This window comes from Martes martes, assembly GCF_963455335.1.
Source record: "Martes martes genome assembly, chromosome: 5".
Taxonomy (NCBI): domain Eukaryota; kingdom Metazoa; phylum Chordata; class Mammalia; order Carnivora; family Mustelidae; genus Martes; species Martes martes.
The window spans coordinates 72,246,228-72,263,412 of NC_137892.1; the positions used below are offsets into that span (position 1 = coordinate 72,246,228).

At 39.9% G+C, this 17,185-nt stretch overlaps 1 protein-coding gene across 8 annotated transcripts in view; it reads right to left on the minus strand.

Annotated features, from left to right (window-relative positions):
• ERBIN (erbb2 interacting protein) overlaps nt 1–15,738 on the minus strand; it is a 136,423-nt gene extending 120,685 nt beyond the window's left edge. For all 8 annotated transcript variants that reach the window (XM_080804235.1, XM_080804232.1, XM_080804234.1 and 5 more), the window contains exon 1: nt 14,808–15,738. The gene's annotated coding sequence lies outside the window, so the exon portion shown is untranslated. The remainder of the gene's footprint in view (nt 1–14,807) is intronic.
• Nucleotides 15,739–17,185: the final 1,447 nt, after the last annotated feature.

Below are 17,185 nucleotides of genomic sequence, written 5' to 3' on the forward strand. Positions count from 1 at the left end.
CATCCCAAACAGTGCTACTCTAAAGAAAATGTATACTTCAAAAAATACCCAGGAAAGTTAATTTCAGTACATCTGAAATTAATGATGTACTACATGCTAGCTAACTGAATTTAAATTAAAAAAAGAAAAAAAGAAAAATCAATACGGTCAGGAAAACTGCATTTATTTTTCAACCCTCATTTACATCACTAACAAACTAAGTTACCTCTAGGATTTCACTTCCCCATCTAGGCCAATAGTTTCCTTTTCTGCTAATTAAAAAAAAAAAAAGATAGGGGGTTATCTAGACTAGACTATTTTCTAAGTTAGTCATTTTAGAGATAAAAATCCATTACATATGAGGAAAATATAAGCATTCTGGGAAACGTATCTTTCACTCACACCCAAATTACCTATTAATTATATTACAGGGAAGAACAAGGTTAATAAGCCAGTGAAACATATCAACTGACAAAAACATTTATTATGTGTATAAACTACCTAAGTAGAGAATTTACTATTATAATCAAAGGACCAAAATAACTGCCATTTAATGGTATACATAATTATTACTATGCATCATACTAAGTACTAGGCAATTCAAGGAAAATGTTTATAATTAGAATTATTTTTTTTCTTGTTAAGAAACAAGAGGGTTCATGAAGCCATTCAAGTATTACTTGAAAATACCCTCAAGAGGCAATTAAGGGGCAGAACTACAGTAAAAGATACCAACTTCTGTCAACCCAAGGATTTTTATTTCTCTAACAAGTCGCACTCAGTTTAGCAGATTACATTTTGTCCTTTCCATTCCCACAGCCAACAATGCTAAAGAAAGCAAATACAGTCTGATTAAATGGAAGGTCCTGGGCAGCAATAAAAATTACCTATCCCACTAATGAAGACTAAATTAATCACATTGCTACCCTAACAGTAGCAGATGACCTCAAACAATGTAAGGCAAGTGAGGGAAGAATTCTGCAGTTAATAAAGAACAAACTAATAGTTACACCAGAAGGGAGGTTAGGGTAGGGCAGATGGGTGAAACAGGTGATGGGGATTCAGGAGTACACTTGCTATGATGAGCACAGGGTGATGTACGGAAGTGTTGAGTCTTCATATTGTACACCTAAAACTAACAGTACACTCTATATTAACCAACTGGTATTTAAATAAAAACATCAAAAAATTTTTGTAGTTAAAAAGATGGGTTAAATGTTAGAATGTATTATTTAATATATTTATTATTCAATTAAAAATAAATAGTACTTTGACAAGTGTAATAAATTATATATCTAGATCTAAGTACATGACTAAAAATCTATTAGCAATTTTTTCAAGTCTTCAGAATACAGTACGTGATACATATGAAAAATCAATCTCCTTCCTCTATTTTATATCCAGATAAGAATACAATTAATGAAATTCATTCACAACAGCAACAGCTCTCGCCCTCCCTCTCTTAACTTTGTGGAAATAAACACAGCAAAAAACATACGCATTTCTTTATAATTACAAGAAATGTGCATACTAGGGGCACCTGGGTGGCTCAGTGGATTAAGTGTCTGCCTTCAGCTCAGGTCACGATCCCAGGGCCCCTGGGATCAAATCCCGAATCGGGCTCTCTGCTTCTCCCTCTCCCTCTGCCTACTGCTCCCCTTACTTGTGCTCTCTATGTCAAATAAATAAAATATTTTTTTTAAAAATGCATACCAGGGAACCTGGGTGGTTCAGTGGGTTAAGCCTCTGCCTTCGGCTCAGGTCATGATTTCAGGGTCCTGGGATCGAGCCCCGTGTTGGGCTCTCTGCTCGCAGGGAGCCTGCTTCCCTTCCTCTCTCTCTCTGCCTGCCTCTCTGCCTATTTGTGATCTCCTTCTGTCAAATAAATAAATAAAATCTTAAAATAAAATAAAAAAATAAAAAATGCATACTAATAAGAAATATGGATTTGACAACAAGAAAATCATAAACACCACTGAAAGGCATAAACTATTAAATAAATGGAAAACTCACCTTCCTATAAAGACATATGCTATTTTAGAGGTATCAATTACTTCCTAAGTAATCTATGAACTCAAAGCACTCTCCATCAAGAACCATACTTGATCTTAGCCAAAAGGCCAAGAAGCGATTCTCCATCAAAGTAGCAAGAAGCATTTAGAACTTACAATGACTCAAGTCCATCTGGAAAATTCTTTTTAAAGCAGACTGATAGTGGTGCCTGGGTGGCTCAGTTGTCTAAGCAACTGAATCTTGATTTTGGCTCAGGTCATTATCTTAGGATGGTTAGGTCAAGCCCCAGGTCAGGGTCCATGTTTAGCATCATGTCTGCTGGGGTTTCTCTCTCCCTCTGCCTCTGCCCCTCCCCCCTGCATGCATATGCATGCAAGCTCTCTCTCCCAAATAAAAAATAAATAAATAAATCTTTAAAAACAAAAATAAGGTGATAGACAAATTTTTTTTTTTTTAGATTTTATTTATTTGACAGAGACACACACACACACAAACAGGGAACACAAACAGGGGCAGTGGGAAGGGGAGAAGCAGGCTTTCTGGCGAGTAGGGATCCCAGCACGAGCTCGATCCCATGACTCTGGGATCATGACCTCAGCCAAAGACAGATGCCTAATGACTGAGCCATCCAGGCACCCCAATAATCCAAAACTTTCAGGTATTAAGCATACCATAATGAAGGGAAAAAAAAAATCAAGACAATATAGTATTACCATAACAAAAACAAAAATCTTGACATTAATTAAGTATATTTGGGAATATACTATTGATAAAGATAGAATTTTACAGGTAAAAAGATGATTTACCCAACAAATGGTAATATTATCTTAATATCTTAAGAATATCTTAAGAATAAATCCAGATGATTGTTTCACTACTTAAGCCAAAAACTTAGGTTATTATATTTATAATCTTAGCACAAATCCTTTCCAAGAATATCATTAAATCCACAAATGCATAAAGATGATTAATCTGACTATATAAAAAAATTTTTTTTTAAAGATTTTATTTATTTATTTGACAGAGAGAGATCACAAGTAGGCAGAGAGGCAAGCAGAGAGAGAGAGGGAAGCAGGCTCCCCACTGAGCAGAAAGCCTGATGAGGAACTTGATCCCAGGACCCTGAGATCATGACCTGAGCTGAAGGCAGTGGCTTAACCCACTAAGCCACACAGGTGCCTGACTATATCAAAATTTAAACTTCTATATAACCCAATAGCATACAAGCAATAAACCAGTTAAATCCATGTGAAACACAAAAGGCATACAAAAATGTAATATTCTTAAAAGAATTCTTACAATGAACTTGCCAACGTCAGTTAGTAAGCAGTAGATTTAAATCCAGGCGCTCTGACTCCAAAGTTTATGTTCTTACCTATTATACTTTACTACCTGTCTCAGATTTGCACCACTATTTTAAGACAGCTAATATCCAATTTATTCAAGAATGCACTTAGAAAGGTATACTTACATATTATTTGTGGAAGTGTAAATTGATACAATATCTTCAGAGGGAATTTGCTTCTATCAATCAATTACATACATTACATACATAGCAAATAAACTTTGGGTATTTATCCAGCAGAAAAAAAGCAAATAAAAGTGCACACATTTATGTGCAAAAAAATAGAGAATAAACATATATTCTGTATAGTACTGTATGTATAACAACCATAATGCTAATTAACACATATACATACCTACTAGATCTCTATATATATTATTGATATATATATAATTGAAACATATCTCCCATTTATATTTAAAAATACTTATACATGTACATACATTAACAGTGAAATGATGGAATACACACTGAAGTACTCATAAAAATACACAACACACTAATAACAGAGTATCTGGGAGATGCGATTATGGAAAAATTTTTCATTTGCTATATATTTCTGTATTGAATATTTATAATCAGAAAAAAAATAACATAATTGTTTCAGCTCTTTGCCTACCAAAGCCTCTCACTACTTGTACCTTATCTAGCCTTTCTAGCCTACCCTAAAATGACTTGGTCTACGGATACCTAAAAGAAAGAACTGATAGAAGTAGTACTGACTTCAGTAACTAAGGTCAGGAAGAAGACTCCCAGGGTTTCTGGCTTGGGGATCATTTTCACAAGAGCAGGCAAGACACTAGGTTGGTATCAAGTGTCTCTGACAAATCAAAGTGCATCTACTATTCACAGTCTCTGTTATTCTTCAGTTAGTCCCAGGATAATGAACAAAATCTTTTGAAATCCCCAAAGATTAACAGGGCACCCAAAGAATCCATTTGCTACTTCCAGGATCCTTATCTTTTCCTAGAAGACTGAAAGCAAATGTTAATTCTAATCACAAAAAGAAATGCCAGTATACTACTACTACTTTTTTTTTTAGATTGTATTTATTTATTTGACAGAGAGAGCACAAATAGGCAGAGCAGCAGATAGAGGGAGAAGGAGAAGCAGGCTCCCCACTGAGCGGGGAGCCCAATGTGGGGCTTGAACCCGGGACCCTGGGATCATGACCTGAGCTGAAGGCAGATGCTTAACTGACTGAGCCGCCCAGATGTCACGCCAGTACACTTCTTAAATCACTTCAAAATCTCTAAGGATGCGGAAGTTAAACCAATTCTTTCCCAGGCTAAGTAACAGCTTTGGCAGGGAGATTATAGGTTTCTTACATTTACACCTAATACAAATGAAACCACTTCATCCCTGCCCTGCCATCCAATCCAGACTCTAGATTTAGTCTAAGGTTTTAAATTCCAAGAACATCATTATCAGAATGATAGATATGTATGCCAAACTTTGGAGTCTTACAAACAATATAACCTCAATGCAGAAAGCATAGTTACCAAAATTACTGTACTCAACTAAAATTGAGCTTCAACATTACCTCCGTAAGGATGCAGCCAATGTAGACAATAAGAATACGATTCTTTCCACTCACCTTTCACACAGTAACGTGTGATTACCAAGGAATGAAATATTTCACCTAAATGTATTGTACCAAACATTACACTTTAGAATTGTATCCCTTTAGAAATACTTTGAAAATTAATTTGACTATAGGGCCTTGACTTCTGTCTGAAAATGTCTGTCTGAAAACATGTCACCACAACTCCCTCACCAAAAAAAGGTATAGAAACAAAACTAGTTCCCACTATCAGAGATAAATTACAACTATGGAAAGGGACAACATGAGAATGAACCCTGTGGTACTGAATTACAATGAAATGTATCACTGAGAAACCATCCTATATTTACTGAAATATATTCATAAATGTGAATGTGTATGTATATGCAGATAAAAATATCCCCTAGCTTAATGCACTTAAGGCGGCCTGGGAGCAGCAATACCCCAAGAAGCAACAAAGACAAGAAGTGCCCAGATCTTGGCTTCTAAGTACCATTTTCTACTAAAAATTACCGGAGCAAGTTTAATGGTAACTCTAGAACACCATATTGGGCCGGATACAAGAAGTGCTCAAGGAGGAAGAACTGTATCAAAAAGAAAGAAGAGGGGCGCCTGGGTGGCTCAGTGGGTTAAGCCTCTGCCTTCAGCTCAGGTCATGATTTCAGGGTCCTGGGATTGAGCCCCACATCGGGCTCTCTGCTCTGCCAGGAGCCTGCTTCCTCCTCTCTCTCTGCCTGCCTCTCTGCCTACTTGTGATCTCTGTCAAATAAATAAATAAAATCTTTAAAAAAAAAAAAAAAAGAAAGAAAGAAGAAATTAAGCCAGCTAGAAGGGGATCTCACTACCCAAATCCAGAACATCTGAGTATCAAAACAAATGATAATGGATTATAACCCAGTGAATATAATAGTTTATGGTGATGTAAATAAATGAGTAAGTTAAAAATAAAGAAGGGGCGCCTGAGTGGATCAGTGGGTTAAAGCCTCTGCCTTCGGCTCAGGTCATGATCCCAGGGTCCTGAGATGGAGCCCCACATTGGGCTCTCTGCCCGGCAGGGAGCCTACATCCTCCTCTCTCAGTGCCTGCCTCTCTGCCTACTTGTGATCTCTGTCTGTCAAATAAATAAAATCTTTAAAAATAATAATAAATAAGAAAATGTTTACATAGTTCCAAAGTACCTACCCCCAAAATATTTATTAATTGCAAGTGAGGAAAGAATACCTTGACATAGGAGGTATCTGGTAGTTACAACCATAATCGCATAATCAATGACTCTCATCAATAATGGGACAACTGAAATTGTCTATGACCTGTTAAGACGCAATGAGAAGAATGTAACATCACTTCCATGATAACCCTTCCAAAGACCTAATCATAAAAATCTAAATCTAATCATAAAATCTAATCAAAGATCTAATCATAACAACATCACAGAAATAGAATTAAGGGATATTCTACAAAATAACTAGATCTATAATCTTGAAAAGAGTCAAGCCCTTGAAAGTAAACACAGAAACTGTTTCAGATTTTTCAAAGAGACTAAAGACATGACAACTAAATATAATGTAAGACTGTCATGTGGGTCTTTTTGCTCTAAAAGACGTGGGGGACACTGGTAAGATTTAGATGTGGGGAATGTAGTCTTTGTTAACTTCCTAATTTTGACAGTTATAAAGTCATTACATAGGATAATGCCCCTGTTTGTAGGTAATAAAATAAAAAAGTATTTGGGGGTAATGGAGTATCGATCAGATGGGCAACATACTGTCATATATGTCAGGAACAAGAAAGGTTTTTGTTACTATGCTTTCAACTTTTCTGTATATGTGTCATTATTCTAAACTTTTAAACATGAAAGAAATATTACTGAAAAATCTGTAGCAGTACCAGAGAAGAGTTTATCTACAGATAACAACACAGAATGGAATTTGTTGAGAATCCGAAGTGAAAGGGGGGAAGGGAACGGATGACAACAAACCACAACACATCTGAGGAACCAACTATACAAAAAAAACAAAGTGGGATCTCCAAAAAGAGTAAGTTTTCTTAGCAAGGAGGATTGCGAGAAGTGGTGTCCTGGGCAGTTACCCAGGTAATAAAACCAAAGAAGAACAGCTGCATGGTTAAGGCCTCCAGCGAGCGCTCTATACTGTGGGATTTCTGACACTTGGGCAGTATTAACTGTGAAAACGGGAATATTATCCCCTAAGGGACAGGAAACACGTGTAAGAGAACAAACTACCCACATACCCTAAAGGAGAAAGCCATTAGCTAACTAAATATACAAAAGCCAGAATAACAGGGATTCACATGGGCTGGGAGAATACCATGAAATGACCAATACCATACAATCTGGATCATAATACAAAGCTATAACCACAATGAAAAATCAAACGTGAGAAAAAACTAGAAGCATGATGGATATATCAAGTACAATAAGATCAAATCTCCTATACTGCTAATGGAGGAAACAGAAGACAATGTAAAAGTTTTATCTCAGAGATTCAACAGGTTACAAGTAAATAAAAAATACAACTAAAAATTAAAAATAAACTCCTATGGGATGCCTGGGTGGCTCAGGTGGTGAAGCATTCGACTTTTGATTTCAGCTCAGGTCATGATCTCAGGAATATGAGATCAAACGCCACATCCTGGCTCTACATTGAAAACGGAAGTTGCTTAAGATTCTCTCTCCCCGGGCGCCTGGGTGGCTCAGTGGGTTAAAGCCTCTGCCTTCAGCTCAGATCATGATCCCAGGGTCCTAGGATCGAGCCCCACATCGGGCTCTCTGCTCAGCAGGGAGCCTGCTTCCCCCTCTCTCTGCCTGCCTTTCTGCCTACTTGTGATCTGTCAAATAAATAAATGGAATCTTAAAAAAAAAAAAATTCTCTCTCCCTCTTCCTCTGTACCTACCCCCTGCCACTGCACACGTGCTCTCGATCCCTCTCTCTAAAAAATCAACTCCCATGAAAAAGCAAGAGTTCCCAGAAACTCTATCCTCCCCACTAAATAAAGCAATAGAAAATAAGTGAAGGCTAAATTGGTGAACTAAAATAAAATGTCAAGCCTCAGGATTCTTTCAGAATGTAATACTAGAAGACACACACACACACACAAACACACCACACACGCAGGAGCACAAATCAAAGGAAGTAATGAAAGCTCCATAAATCTCAACATTCACCTAAGTTTTTGAAGTGTAGAGTGCACTCCTTGGGCCTTAGAAGTCCTCAGACACTTGGAAAGATTCTTCAAGATCAAAACAATTTTCACAATTATACTGAAACATCATTTGTCCTTTCCTATTACATTAACAGGTATGCAGCAAAAATCCAGTGGCTAAAACTGCTAGCACCTTAGTGCAAAACCACTGGCATCAAGCTATATGAACACCACTGCGTATTCCCAGATATCTTCTTTTTTCCTTGAAGCTTTTATTTAAGTTCCAGCTAGTTAACATACAAAGCAATATTAGTTTCAGGTGTAGAATTCAGTGATTTATCACAAGTGCCCTCCTTAATACCCATAACCTGTTGAAGCCATCCCCTGCCCACCTCCCCTCCAGTAACCATCAATTTGTTCTCTACAGTTAATCCCAGATTTCTTTTTAAATGCCACATTCACTTAATATCTTTAATAAAGCAGTATAAAATAGTTTTATTAAATGTCAACTCTTTAATACATGTCTTTTTAACATTTTATGTGAAGGAATGGCAATGCTGAGGAAAAACATTTGTGTATTTACTTCAAATTATAAGCTAAATTAGCTTTTTTTCTCATGAAACACCACTTTGACCTAAAAGAACAGATGACAAACTATGCTTGTAAACTTAGGAATTTGGCAGACATTTTCTCAAAAATAAACCAAGTATGCCTGCAACTTCAAGGGAAAAACACTAACAGTATTTGTTACCAATGATTAATATTCAAACTTCCAAGTGAAAATTTAGAAATGTTTACCTGTTACCCTGATTTTGACAACTTCATAATATTAAAAACTTTCTTGATGAAATTAGTGGTGATATTAATAATTTTTCTTTTGTTTTCTACTACCTAATGAAATACATCAAATTCTCAAAAATGTAAATAGAACTCAATGAACCAGTATTTCTCCAACGACCATTACATGATGTCATGAAACTATGCACAGATAAAAGATTCAAAGTGCAAGATAAACTAATGGATTTTCAGGTAACAAGAATCAAAAATTCCCTGATACAGTGTCACATTTGACACTGCAGCTATCCTTTAAGAAATTCTGGTGTGGGAACGCTGGGTGGCTCATTCAGTTAAGTGTCTGCCTTCAGTTCAGGTCATGATCCCAGGGTCTTAGGATGGAGTCCCACATTGAGCTCCTTGCTCAGTGGGGAGTCTCCTCCCTTTGCCTCTGCTGCTGCTCCTCCTGCCTGCGCTCTCTCTGACAAATAAATAAAATCTTTATAAAAAAATTTTTTTTGGTGTGGTATCAAGGAATATCATCCACAATTATTTTTTTAAAAAATGTTGAAAATACTCCTTCCTTTTTAATCACTTCTCTGTATAATCCTGGATTTTCTTCATATACTTCAACCAAAACAACTTACTACAGACAGAATATAAAAGTGGATGTGAGAATCAAGCTGTTTCTATTTAACCAGATATAGAAGACTTGCAAAAATATTTGACAATGTCCTCATTCTGCTACCATTTGTTTTGAAAAATTGTTCTTGTTGTTTTATTACATCAATGTCATAACATACTATGATTTATGTGTTATTTATTCTTTCTAAAGATTTTACTTATTTGAGAGAGAATGTGCATGCATGCACATGCACAAGAGGAGGACAGAGGGAGAGGGAGAAGCGGGGGCTCCCCGCTGAGCAGGAGCCAGAAGCTCGATCACAGGACCTTGGGATCACGACCTGAGACAAAAGCAGACGCTTAACCGACTGAGCCACCCAAGCACCCCAGATTTATGTTTTTCTAAACAAATTAATTGATATTTAGGAATTTCTAATATGGGAAATAAAGTAAATATAACCCACATAAAACAAAGCTTTATGGGACTTCTTAGTAATTTTAAGAGTATAAAGGGATCCTAAGACCAAAAAATTTGGAATAGTTGCCTTAGGTCTACTACTATTACTTATAATTATACTGTGCTATAATAGAGTGAATTCTCTGGGCGCCTAGGTGGCTCAGTGGGTTAAGCCTCTACCTTTGGCTCAGGTCATGATCTCAGGGTCCTGGCATCCAGTCCTGCATCAGGCTCACTGCTCAGCGGGGAGCCTGCTTCCCTCTCTCTCTCTCTCTGCCTGCCTCTCTGCCTACTTGTGATCCCTCTAGGTCAAATAAATAAATAAACTCTTTTAAAATTTTTTTTTAAAAATAGAGTGAATTCTCCTAAGGACAAATGAACTGTATAAGGCACACTGTCCCAAAGCCAGTTGTCGAAGACTATTCTACTTCCCAAGTTATTCAGTCTTCTTTCCATTTTCCTATTCCCTCTGAGGAACTTAAGGATGTTGCCATAGACCTTTCTCACCCATTCTAATAAAGCAACAGGCCAGGAAACCACTCACTATATACAAAAGTAAATGGGCTCTGAATAAGGATGGCCATAGAACTGATGCACCCAGATGTTATTAACACCCATTTTGATTACTTTTTAAAATTATTTCCTACTTTTTCTACTACATTCTATATACCTAAAATCATAAGTATTCTTCAGATAAACAGTCTTCTTTTATTAACTTAATTTTTAGACAATCTTTTCTACTGTCTTATATACTACCATTTATAAAGCCTGGCAAGGCCTTCATCCAATGGTACCTGAAACAAAAAGTCCAGTGACAGAATAAAGTGAGTGACAAGAATTCCACCGTGCTTGTTTTATAAAAACAAACAAGGGAATTTCAAAATTTTAGGGACACTGAGAGAAAAGACATCTAACATGAGGGGTAGGATAGAAAGGAAAGGGACAAATGGAGAAGAAAAATACAGAGATATAAGCTTGTGTGTGTGTGTTTTAAGATTTTATTTATTTATTTATTTATTTAACAGGGAGATAGAGAGCACAAATAGGCAGAGCGGCAGGCAGAGGGAGAGGGAGAAGCGGGCTCTCTGCTGAGCAGGAAGCCGGATGTGGGACTTGATCCCAGAATTCTGGGATCATGACCTGGACCGAAGGCAGCTGCTTAATGACTGAGCCACCCAGGTGCCCAAGCTTGTATGTTTTAAAAAGCCAAAAGCATAATGAAACGAAAAGGTATAGGGGTTTATAGTGTCTTAATAAAGGAGTACCTAACAACCGGATCTTAACAGAGGTAATTCTGTGGATATTAAAAAAAAAAAAAGAAAAGAAAAGAAAAAAAGAGTTCAGGAAACATAAATTAAAAAATCTATTATGAGTATCTGGTTACAACACTGGCATGTAAACTGAGTGGTAATGCAAAAGTGATATTTACAATTAAATGGGGCAAATAAATTTTTTCTATTCATGTTGTGAACAGTTTTTTTAGGTGATGAGCATGGACTCATAAAGTTTAGAAAAGAGGGAAAGAGCAACACATAATCAAGAAATAGCTGAACATGGAGAAAATAGAGGAAGTAAATGAAGCAAACTATAAAAAATAGGAAGCTAAAGAAATGAGAAGACAAAGCATAATAATAGCTAGATTCCTATTTTACAATTAGGAAACCTAAGACAGAGGAGAAAACTAAAGGTAAATCTGAGAAATGGGTGTAGTATGGTTCAAGAGTTAGTTATGAGAGGCACCAAGAAAGAAACAAAAAAATGTCTAGTCAAAGAAAACTTGGAGGCAGAAGTGCTGAGTTCTTTCCTTACAAAATTCAGAAGTATGTACTGTAAAGTATAATTCGCGTATTCATTTCTATGGCAGGGGCAAACAGCCTGCATGCAAAAACTGAAAAATCTATTTTGCACAAGTACAATTTATGTTGTCAAGAAAGGAAAAGATAAAGAACTCTTTAGAATTTACAATACAGGTGTTCTTACCACCCCCCCTTCCCCGCCAAGCATCTAATAGGGATATAGGCAAGGAAAGAGTCAAAACAAAAATGCAAGCAACAAAGTGTGTTTAAAAAGAATCTAGCTAAGCAGCACTCAAAAAAGAGAATTACTTTGCTATCCAGCATCATTAAAATTCTGCATAAACCCAAATACTTTATGAACACTGCCATAATCTATTCCTAGCCAAAACAGCTTTAAGTCTAAATTATGTTTTCTATAAGCAATTATTTAAAATAAATGCTGAAAGATGCGCCTAATTTTCTGAAATTTTTAAGTGTTTCTTAAAGTAAGGTATTGTTTACTACCAAGAGTTCAATACCAGCATCTCTAAAAGAAGTGAATTTAGAGATTTGCCAATGATAATGTAAAATGTGTCTAACTACAGCTACCACTTCATTAAGAAATAACATGCAATAAAAATCTGGTTTCCATATTTGAACCACTGTAAGCTTTTCAGACATGAGAAGTTTGCAAAAGCTTGATCTGAAACAAGTGAACTTTATAATGTAATATTTGAATTAATTAGTTGAAGGATTAAGTTTATCACTATTGAAAACTCCTAAGTACTTTCCATAAATAGTGCCACTAAATATGTACTTTGTGCAATGTAAACAAAAGGTTTAGAAGTACTCCAGATTTACCAATTTAATCTAAGAAAACCCATACAAGACTAAGAAGTATAGAAGAAGAACACTAAGAAGAATATTCAAAATGTAAAGCCACTTGAATATTTCAACGGTTTACCATCTTTCTGTAACCTCTTTTCCAACCCTACGGTCACATTTTAAACAAGGCTTGAAAATATGACCACAAAGTGAATTTTGTCTTGATGGTACAAAAGGAATCCAAGATTCTACAAGGATGAACATTTCACATTTTTAAAGTGTGCTCTCTGCATCTAAACATACTACTCATGCTCAAAATTTAAAAAAAAAACAAGAACTTCTATCTAAAAACGGATTTAAGCAGTCACTTTCAAGTACTACAATACTTCTCACTTGTAAAATTTACTAATGCAGAGAAACATCTTCACAGAGTGATAATTTTCTACAAAAGACTTGCTCTATTAAGGCTCTGTTGCTCTGAGGCCAAATAGAAGCCATATAAGGAAACTGAAGTTCAATGCCATTTATTTTGTTCTGCTCCTTCGGATGCCCAAGAATAACCTCTTTCGTTGCTTAATATTATGTCCCAAATCATAAAGCGGATCACTTATAGACTTTTTAATTCCTTCATGAAGCTATTGACTTAACAGGAATGATTTGATGGTTCACCACCTTACCAACACAAATAAATAAATGATAAATTTTTAAAAACCTTCAGAGACTACACTCTGAGGGGGCAAAAATCAAAACAATATATAATAATAGTTAAGAGACTCCCATTTTGGAAATGTACTTATCATAATAAGCTGTGAAATAATTTGGTCCTGCTCTCTAAAAGCTATCTTTTCTTTCAACTAAAGAATGTCAACTATTTTTCATGGAGTAGCATGAGCAAACTAAATATTAATTTACAGTTAAGATATACCTATCAACAGGATGCCATACTCATTTAATATTTCTTCCAAAGCACGGTATTATGTTTCACCTCCTTTACCACAGTATAAGGGGAAAAAAAAAAAAAGACATACTAAAACATCAACCAGCGGAGCCTGGGTGGCTCACTGGGTAAAGCCTCTGCCTTCAGCTCAGGTCATGATCTCTGGGATCCAGCCCCGAATCTGGCTCTCTGCTCAGCGGGAGCCTGCTTACCCCTCTCTCTGCCTGCCTCTCTGCCTACTTGTGATCTGTCAAATAAATAAATAAAATCTTTAAAAAATAATAAATAAAACACCAACCAGAAGGCCCTCTGTGTTTGTTGTGAACAAACTAGTTTCTTCTTTAAGGACTACCGATTGGTTCAGAAGTGTTTATAACTCTGACCGGTGGAACGTCTCCCATGTTTCACTGATTTCCTGCCACCAGGGTAAGCACCTATCACTTACTAGACAGAACCAGCCAAAACATTTGGACCAATACAAAAATGTAAATAAAGTACTAAACTAAAAGAACTGATGTTTATTATAATCAATAAGACCTCCATAAAAATTGTTTTAAGCGTTTTACTTTCCTTTCTCTATATATTCTGTTCTTAACTACAGAGGAGTCCTAAAATATCAGACTACTTACGGGTGTATTTGTTTTTGTTTTTTAATTACAACTCTTTACCCATAATACTTTCTCCTTCTCCTTCCTAGGTCACTTACAAGAAAAATTAAGCAGATTCTTCCTTTCGATTAACCAAACAAGTATCATTGAGATTGTAAACGTCCGAAAGGAGCCAGCTACTGAAGAAATCCATCTCCCACCTTAAAAAAAGACTAAGTATGGCAAAGTTTGTTTACAAAATCCAACCAAATATGTTTCTAAGGGCTGCAACTAAAAACAAAGCAAAGCAAAACAAAACCTCTATATACAATTAACGCAAAAGTCAAATAATCGGCAACAGTATAAACAAATGTGGCAGCCATCTCAACAACAGTAAATCCCTCGCTGCAGCGACCTTTTTTCCAAAACAGGAGTTGCCAGATTCGATAACTTAATAAATAAAATATATACATTGTATATATTTTAGGAAACTAGAACTTCTGGACCTAGTGCTGAACAAAGGCACTCTTTCTTCCGATTGCTTTAAACTTTTCGTCTCACCGTATTCTTACAACCTCTTCTAAAGTAACCACAGTCCAGATGGTAGAAGGGGGGAAAATCAGTTCTACTTACTATTTAGCAACTGAAAGACTATGCACTTCGACACTACGAAAGATTAATCTAGAGCAAGTGGGGGAAAAGTGAGAAACCCTAAAGCACCTCTCCTTCCCGGCCCAAGAGTTCTCCACTTGTGGAGAAAATTACCTTTCGGTCGGGCAGTGTCTCAGGGTAGCTTTTTCAAGGCTTCGCCGGACATGATTTCCTTCCCTTCATTAGTCACTTTGGATCCAGCCGAATTTCTCTCTCCAGTGAGAGCGGATGTGGAGTGGCCTCCCGCAGTAGGACGAGTAGGTGGTTCGGAGTAGGGGGTTGGGAAGAGGGCTGGTTTCCTGGTCTCAACTTAGACAGGAGTTTCCCAGCCCCAACTAGGATCTCCGCCGAAAAAAAACTTTTCACTCGTGACACCGCCCGGAATTACCGTGCGAAACTCACTTCCTGCCTTGGCGCAGAAGCAGGATCCAGCTCGGTCCAGGGGAACCCGGAAAACCAGCTCCGCGCGCGCCGGGGAGGGGGAGGGCAGGGGGCGTCCGCGGAGATCCTCGAGCTCCGGGCGCCCGGCGCGCCCCGCACACCCGACGGCGGCGGAACCCGGCCGGCGGGGACCAAGATGCCGCCGGGGCGCTGGGCGAGCCTCGGCCGCGCTAGGCCGCCAGCTCCTCCTCGCCGCCGCCCCCAAAGCCGGGCGGCGGGGTTATTGTCTCGATAGCGCCTGCCGCGCCCTTCGCCCGCGCCGCCGCCGCCGCCGCCGCGGCCGCCCCGGACCGGAGCCGAGGGGCCGGGCAAGCTCGATGGCGGCCCCCTCCCCGGGCAGTCCGTCGGGCCGTCCGTTCTTCCGTCCGTCCCTCTCCGCCTTTCCCCAGTCGCCCTCGAACCCTCTTCTCCCTCTCCCGTTTTCCCGCCGCCGTCCCTTCGCACCCCTCCTCGTTCTTCTTCCCAGGCGGCGGTGGCTCCCCCGGGAAGCCCAGCGGGTGGGGGCAGGCGGCGGCTGGGTCTTCTCACGAGCTTGCGGGGCCGCGGCAGGGGCCGAGGCTGCGTCCCGCGCCGCCGCGCCACATTCACTCGAGCGAGAGACTGCGAGGGGAGGGGTGGGGAGGGGAGGGAGGGAGAGGAGAGAAAGGAGGAGGAAGGGAGCAGGGGCGGAGGAGAGTTACTGCCTCTCAGGCCGCGGCGGCAACAGCGCCACCGCCCCGGTGGTGAGGGGGAAGAGACTGCGCGCCGCTTCTCCGCGGCGGGGGCGGGGGCGGGGCGGCCTCCCGCCGGCTTCTCCCCAACCGCCAACAGCCGGGCTGGAGGCCGGCGCGAGCCAGTCACTGCGCGCGGGGGCGGCGCGGGCAGACGTCGGCGGCGGCGGCTGGGGGCGGTGGGGGGCGGCGGCGGACCCGGGGTCGAGGGGGGAGGGGCCGGCGGCGGCGGCGGCGGGGGCTCTCGTGCGAGGCGCGGCGTTAGGCCCGCTCAGGCCTAGGCCGGGGGAGGCCTGCCTGCAGCCCCCCAGCCGCCCGAGGTGGGGGACGCTAACGATGCGGACCCCGACTCCTTTGCGCCCAGCCGGGGAGACCGAGCGCCCCCAAGCCTCCTACGTCCCGGCCGATTGAGCTTCTCTCTGACAGTAATCGGTGCGAAGGGTTCAAGTGCAGCCCCGATTTTAAGGCTGCAGGTATCTCAACTGCAGCACTCCCAACTTCCTCTAATGGCACGCTCGGTTTGCAGGAAACCACAGCGGCGGCTCGGTGAAGCTTCCCACGCCGGCCCTCGCTCCGAGCTTGCTCGCGCAGCAAAGCAGCTGGGGCTCCTCCAAGTCTCAGCCTCACACCGGCGTGGAGACAAAGCTGGCGCGGGGAGGGGGAAAAATGGCCCGCGAAATTGCCTCAAGATAGTGCCTTTGTTAGAGGAAGCATTGGCCACACTCCGAATGCGACGTAGGCTTCCAACCCCAGCGGTTTCGGTGGTGCAGTCTTGAATTGCGCTGGCCCTAATAATTCAGTCTGGCAGGGTTTGCGTTTATTGCGGAGAGAGACTCTTAAGCATTCCATCAACACATATGGCATAAAACGCTTCAACCATAACATTGCACAGTTTTTGCAGTTACTGCTTTAAATATGTTAACAGACAAGACGGCCTTGTTTTACCAGAGAAGGAACGTAATAGATACGGAAGAAACCATTCCCCGCCCCCAGTCTCTGCTGTACTTAACCCTGTACAATGATGGTAATTAGTCTCTGTGTCCCCGAAGTCATTGCTTCAGTTCTTCCGTCTGTGTTCCAAAGATAATTATTTATTACCAAGTTTGAATAAAGAACTGTATGCCCTATAGATAATTTTTGGCTTGTATCCAAAGGAAGGAGTTCATAAAGTCCATCAAAGAACTGTTTACCAAAGTGAGTTGTACGCTAGTGAAAACACTTGAAATAACTCCAAAGGTGTTCAAGACATTCTGTTAGTGTGACAGCATTTTAACTACTTCCAAAACTGCTGGAATTAACACAGGTAGTTCTTTAGAGTAGAGCTGAAGTTGAAGGCTCCCA